Source organism: Rhineura floridana, chromosome 4 (assembly GCF_030035675.1).
Source record: "Rhineura floridana isolate rRhiFlo1 chromosome 4, rRhiFlo1.hap2, whole genome shotgun sequence".
Classification (NCBI taxonomy): Eukaryota; Metazoa; Chordata; class Lepidosauria; order Squamata; family Rhineuridae; genus Rhineura; species Rhineura floridana.
Genome location: NC_084483.1, coordinates 6,076,425 through 6,083,319, shown reverse-complemented (window position 1 = coordinate 6,083,319; position 6,895 = coordinate 6,076,425). Strand labels below are relative to the sequence as shown.

Sequence of the window (6,895 nt, the reverse complement as noted above, 5' to 3'; positions counted from 1 at the left end):
TCAAGTTCAGACGAGCTGAATGATGAACATATACGCATGACCAATGCCTCCGTGGTACAACTTTTCCTGGGCCAGTAAATGTGTTCTATAGGAGAGAAAGGTTTTTCTTGCCCTTGTTGGTACGTGTGTATGTTGGCAAGTAAATTATGGGCATAGTATAGTGCTTTCAAATGATCAAAGCTCTTCACATGCATTATCTAACTGTAATCCTTACAGAAGCCCTTTAAGGTATGTCAGTATTATTACCACCACCCCCATATTGCAGATAGTAAGACTGAAGTTGAGAGTAAATTGCTTGCCTAAGGCTACCTAGGGTTTGTCCACACTGGAGTTTAATGTGAGTTTGAATAAGCGTGCCTCTCTGTTATTGTTGTTTTGGCAGCATCCACACAACCTCATCCAAGTGGTAGCCCACACTTTCGCTGCACCAAATCTAGATTTTCCTAATCCATGGGTAATCTAATAAGGGAAGAAAATCCAATATAAAAGCACATGTTACCAAACTGAGGATGCATTGAAGTGCTGTATGTTGGCCAGATTTTGTACAGATGTAATGATGTTTCTCCGGGTGCCGTCTATAGCCACGCACCCTACTTCCATTTTCTTTCCATCAGCCCAAAGGAAGTGATGCAGCCTGCCCTTTTCCACTGGTTGTTGCTGAAGGCATGTTCACAGGAATTTTAAAAAAACTTTTAAATACAGCAATTTTGCACAGAAGTGCTCTTGCACAAAACAGATATATTCAAAAGAAAAATAAATTATATTTTTGTCTTTGCAGGTACAGGAGGCTGGAAAGAAGTGGCAGCCTTTCATGCTAGTGATTCCAAATCCTTGCTTGGCTTGGAGCAACACACACACACATACACATTTTAAAAATTGGGCACTCTTTTGTGCAAATATGGTATATCACAAAAATTATAAATAAATAAAATAAAAAATTAAAAGGTGTTCACTGGTGAACAAGCACCTACACATATGCCCACAAGAGTCCTCAGGTTTCTGGAACGTATGGCGGTGGGGGAAAACATGACATACACTCACAGCATGGATGCATTTGATCACATGCTGCCTGCTAATGAGGATGAGAAACACTGAGATAAATTTTGAGGCATAAAATGAGAAGTTGGCCTATGTCCACATTAACGTCCTAGTGTGGACACAGCCCTTGTGAGCCCATGGTAGAGGTGAGATTCAAAAATAGAGACTTCCTAATTCTTAGTCACTACAAGTATCAATACTGATAGAGACTTCATAATTATTGGACAGATGAGAAGACAGAGTTTTTATTCTTTGGCAAACTTTAGAATAAGGTTTGAAAACCTTGTTTTGACCAGGCACAAGTGAATGGGTGAAAGTAATACAGGAGTACCCCGCATTAACGTATGCAATGGGTCTAGAGCGAGTACGTAAACCGAAAATGTACTTAAAGTGAAGCACTACCTTTTTTCACTTATCGATGCATGTACACACAGGAAACAGGGCGGGCAACAGATCTATCTTATCTATACACAAAGCATGTCGGAGGGGAGAATTAGGTTAAGGGAGGAGGATTCCCTGATCTATGATCAGAGCAGCTCAACAGTGGACTATCCTTCCTCAAAGTTTTTTTGGGGGAAAGGAGCTTTAATAGGGGCACCTCATGTATGGAATATTTTGTTTTAATAAAAGGTCTGTGCCCCACGAGTTTTATTTATTTTAATCAATGCAGACTTGGGGTGTGTGAAACGCCACTTCCTACTAGCAGTTATTACGCCACCGGCAGATTAGCTTCCGCCCCTTTGCTGTTCACTTCAAAACCTCTTAAAAGGCCAAGGAAACTTTAGAATTACAAAAAAAAAAAATCCAGCCCAGGCGGCTGCTGAGTGGCTGTTGCGAGTTTAAAGAGACATAATTGGATTGCGCTACACCACACACGCGCGCACATGCACACGCTCACACACCGCTAGTCAAGGAAGAACCTGCCCAACTTTTCTTCCTGAGGGCTGGCTGTCACAAGTTCTCCCTCTGCTGGATTTAAAGAGGCAGCGAGCATCCTTGCAGACACGCTTGCGTTATACACGTGCAGGCATGCACACGTGTCCTCCCTCTGGTCTTTCCGGCGATACTCAAACTGCCTAACAACGTTTCTGAAGGCTTTCCGTGTCCGTTCTTGCGAAGCGACCGTACGTAAACAGGGGAATGGTGCTACTGTAAATATGTCCATACTCGCGAGTGTCCGTAAAGTGAAGGTCCGTATAGCGGGGTATTCCTGTACCAGCTGAAGAAAGTCTGATGGTGTTAGGTGAGAGATTTTAATACACAGCCTACAATTTGTCTTCTGCTGTAAACTTTTATGAATTAACCCATTTTTCACTTTCTGGCATGCAGGAATAATGTGCATAGAGCCAAAAGATGGCAACACCACCGTGTAAGGAGTAAATTGGTGCATAAAGGACTATGGCTGACAAAAGACAGCTGTGTGTTCTGTGATCCTTCATCATAAGCAGTGCCATATAACGATGAGTCATTGAGTAGCTGGGCTCCTACTGGGAGGAAGGTCGAGATATAAATTTAATGAATAATAATATCAACAGAATCTTGAAATTAATAACATAGCAACTTGTTTCTGTTAATCTTCCATGCAGAATAACTGGGGAAGGGGAGGGGGGCTGAAAAGCACTATTTAGTCCTGCTCACTCTCACATCTTTTCCCCTCCCCCTCCTTCCCCTGCTTTTTGGCAAGCAAATTTATTGTTGGGGAGAGAAATGAAATATTAACCAGGAATATCGCAGAGTGGCTTTTTTGTTTCACTTAGAGATGATGAATGACACACAGTCAGTACCTGTTGAAGTTACAGGGCTGATAAATCAAACTTCAGCTTGACCTAGGGCTGTCATCTCACCATATAAATTAATGTTTACAATTTTTAAGTAACACCTCTGGTTTAAAACAAACAAACCAAAAATAAATTGAGAAGCTGGAACAGTAGTTTCTTGGGGGAAATGGCAGGCAACTTCTTACATCAAAAGCTAATTATAGTTTGGCATAGTATGACAGTCATTCTGCATTATGGGAGCAGAGCTGAACAGCGTTAGCCCAGTGTTCACAACAATCGCAGTACTTCAAAGTTTTAATTAATCTCCTGGATTGTAAGGGGAGGAGCCTGGTGAACTATTAGTCTCCTAAAATATCTAATATGATGATATCCATGAACCCCTCTTAGACTTTCCCTCCAGCACCTGAGGGACACCCATTATCAGCATGGCATGGGAAGACTTATTATGGGGGATTTTTTAAAGTTAATTTGTCAGAGCCTGGATAGTTCCTTCAATTTTATTATCAAAACCCAATTAATTTTCTGTAACAGCATCAAATTAATTACAAAATATGCTAGAAATAGCAAGAAAGGAGGAAGCCTCCTTTCTTTCCTTTACCTCTCATTATGAAAAACATGTCAGGCCCTTTGGCACTGAAGGCCTATTAAGGAACCACACACTGTATTTTTTTTTCTTATTTAAAATTCCACTGGTGGCATTTGACTCAAGAGGCCTCTGGAAGATGACGCTTTAGATTCTTCATCAAATGCAGGGAACCATTTCACTTGCCTGCATGTGTTCATATTTTCTTCATGTGTTTCTCCTCCCCTCTCCCATTCCCCCACTGATGGCCACTTCCACATCACCCAAAAGAGAGGTAATGTATACAAAAAAGCACAGATTTGCACAAAAATTGCATATTAATACTGTTTAATAAATACAGTATAATAAATATTCTAATTTAAACAGTAATACAATACATATTAGGAATGCCTAATCACTTCGAACATGCTCAAATCTCCAAGGCCTGATGAACTGCATCCTAGAGTATTGAAGGCACTGGCTGAAGAACTCTCGGAACCGCTGTCTATTATCTTTGTGAAATCATGGAGGATGGGTGAAGTGCCAGATGACTAACGTCCCTATCACAAAAAGGGCAAAAAGGAGGAACTTAGGAACTACAGACCAGTCAGCCTGATATCAATCTCTGCGAAAATTATGGAACAGATTATAAAGCAGTCAATCTGTAAGCACCTGGAAAACAATGCAGTGATTACTAAAAGCCAACTTGAATTTATCAAGAGCAAATCCTGCCAGACTAATCTTATCTCATTTTTTGATCGGGTAACCTCCCTGGTAGACTGTGGGAATGCTCTGGACATAATATATCTTGACTTCAGCCAAGCTTTTGACAAGATGTCCCTTGATATTCTGATTAGCAAGCTAGCTAAATGTGGGCTGGATGGAACAACTATCTGGTGGATCCACATTTGGCTACAGAATTGTACTCAAAGAGTGCTTATCCATGGTTCCTTCTCAAATTGGGGAGAGGTACCAAGCAGGGTACCACAGGACTCGGTCCTGGGCCCAGTGCTCTTCAACATTTTTTATTCATGATTTGGATGAGGAGGTGCAAGGAATGCTTATCAAATTTGAAAATGATACAAAATTGAGAGGGATAGCTAATACCTTAGAAGACAGAAACAAAATTCAAAGGGATCTTGATAGGTTGGAGCATTGGGCTGAAAACAGTAGAATGAAACTTAACAGGGATAAGTGCAAAGTTCTACACCTAGGAAAAAGTTCTACACCAGTTGTAAGATGGAAGATACCAGGCTGAGCAGTACTACATGCGAGAAGGATCTTGGGATTGTTGTTGATCACAACTTGAATATGAGCGAACAGTGTGATGTGGCTGCAAAAAAGGTAAATGCTATTTTAGCCTGTATTAATAGAAGTATAGTTTCCAAATCGTGTGAAGTATTAGTTCCCCTCTATTCAGCACTGGTTAGGCCTCATCCAAGCACCCTCAACAACCTTGGAGACCTTCAGGTAACAAGTGACAAATAAATCTAAACAACAATAGATAGACAATTCCCAGGATTCTTTGGAGTTAGCTGTGTGAAATGTGCTTTAAATGTATGGTGTGGATGGATGTGACCTTTATGGCCTGTGTGCCTGCTCAGTTTAACTGTGGAAGGGCAACCTCCAGGCTACTGTTCGGCCTTCTTAGGGTTCTTTATTCTTAAAACAGTTGTGGACCAGGCAGCCCTTCATGCAGAGGATCCCTTCCAACAGATCCCTTCAGACAGAAGTAGGGCAGTAATTTGTTTTGAACAGCTTTTAAAGATGTAATTTAAACTGTTGTACCTGACCTGGGACCTCAGGGTGTATGATGATGTTGATAGCTATTATTATTATTATTATCATCATCATCATCATCCTCTTCTATGAAAGCAGTTGAATTTTGTGGTTCTAGGGTAAAGCTCTGCTATGGGTTCTGATTTTCATAGAGCAAGCCACAGTGTTACAGGTCTAGCAGTTTTCTTTCACAGTGAAAGAAATCTCATTGGCGGGCACTTGTAATAGGGCCTTCTTGGTGGTGGCCCCACAATTATGGAATTTAATTCCTTTGGAGGCTGGGCAGATCCCATCCATTGAAGCCTTTAAACAGGCTTTGAAGACTGACCTCTCCCAGAGGCCTTTGCTGCTTGATATAAGGACGACCTATAAACTAGGGCTCTTATGCCAGGATCTGGCTGAGTTTTACTTTTCTTATGTTTTAGCTTACTTCCATGCTGGTTAATAGGCTATTAGTGTTGTTATGAAATGGATGTTTTAATTGGTTTTATATTGTATTGCATTTGGACTTGGATTCATATTTTATATATATGAGGTACTTCTTGGAGCAAGGTACTCAGAAAGCAGATTATAAATCCTTAAAATAATTAAATAAATGATTTTTCAGTTCCTGGTTTTAGGGATTTTCCCCTCAAAAGAATTCCAAATATAGTGTCTCTGCATTCATAAACATATATTTTACTTAACACATAATCTCTTTCCTTGCACAGCTAAGAATACAATTGCTATATGTGATTGCTTTGAATGCTTGATCAGCAAAGTACTGGGAAATTTTAATATCTGAAATTTTATGTGAAAAGGCTTTTGGTTGGACGGTGTTGAATGAAAGATGCAATGGCTTTTATGTGACTCCTCTCCATTTTTGCAGAAATGGATGGCGGACTTATTGTATGTGCAACAATTTTCTTCAGGGCAAAACCACTGCATTTCCCCACATCCTGTGTTATTAGGCCACCAGGGATCATGCAGGTCTTTATACTGCATCTATTCCTTCTTATACTGTTCTTTCATAATCCCAAATCAGATGTGGTTATGAATAGCCAGTGATGGAAAAGAAACAATTTTATTGATTGCTTGAAAATTATAAACTGCTTAACATTTTAAAATGTATGAAGTGATGTACAAAAGATAAGAACAACAGAATATAACATGAAACCAATATAAATCACACTAATTTCACTAGGTCTACAGCCATACTACCCTGAATATGCCTGATCTCGTCTGATCTCAGAAGCTAAGCAGAGTCAGACCTGGTTAGTACTTGGATGGGAGACTGCCTGGGAATACTGGGTACTGTAGGCTTAGAGGAAGGCAATGGTAAACCACCTCGGAATACCTCTTACCATGAAAACCCTATGAATATATCCCAAAAAAATTCACAGGGGCGCCATAAGTCATAACCAACTTGAAGGCATATAACAACAACAACAAACTTCACCAGGCATTGTGCGTAGGGGTAAATGGCAAATGCAATTCGATGTAAACAAGTTATGCATATTGGAGCAAAACCTCTTAATCTCACATATGCATATGTATAAGTTATGCATATTGGAGCAAAACCTCTTAATTTCACATATGCGCTCATGGGGTTTGAAACTGGCAGTGTCTGACCAGGATCGAGACCTTGCGGTCATAACATGAACATGTCAACTTAGTGTGCAGCAGCTGTGCAAAAGGCAAATTCCATACTAGATATCATTAGGAAAGGAATTGAAAATAAAACTGCCAATATCATAAT

General features: G+C 40.2%; 1 pseudogene; it reads left to right on the top strand.

The window, feature by feature from the left end:
• The first annotated feature begins 6,340 nt into the window (after positions 1-6,340).
• On the top strand, positions 6,341-6,459 carry LOC133384581 (5S ribosomal RNA; annotated as a pseudogene).
• The last annotated feature ends 436 nt before the right edge of the window (positions 6,460-6,895 follow it).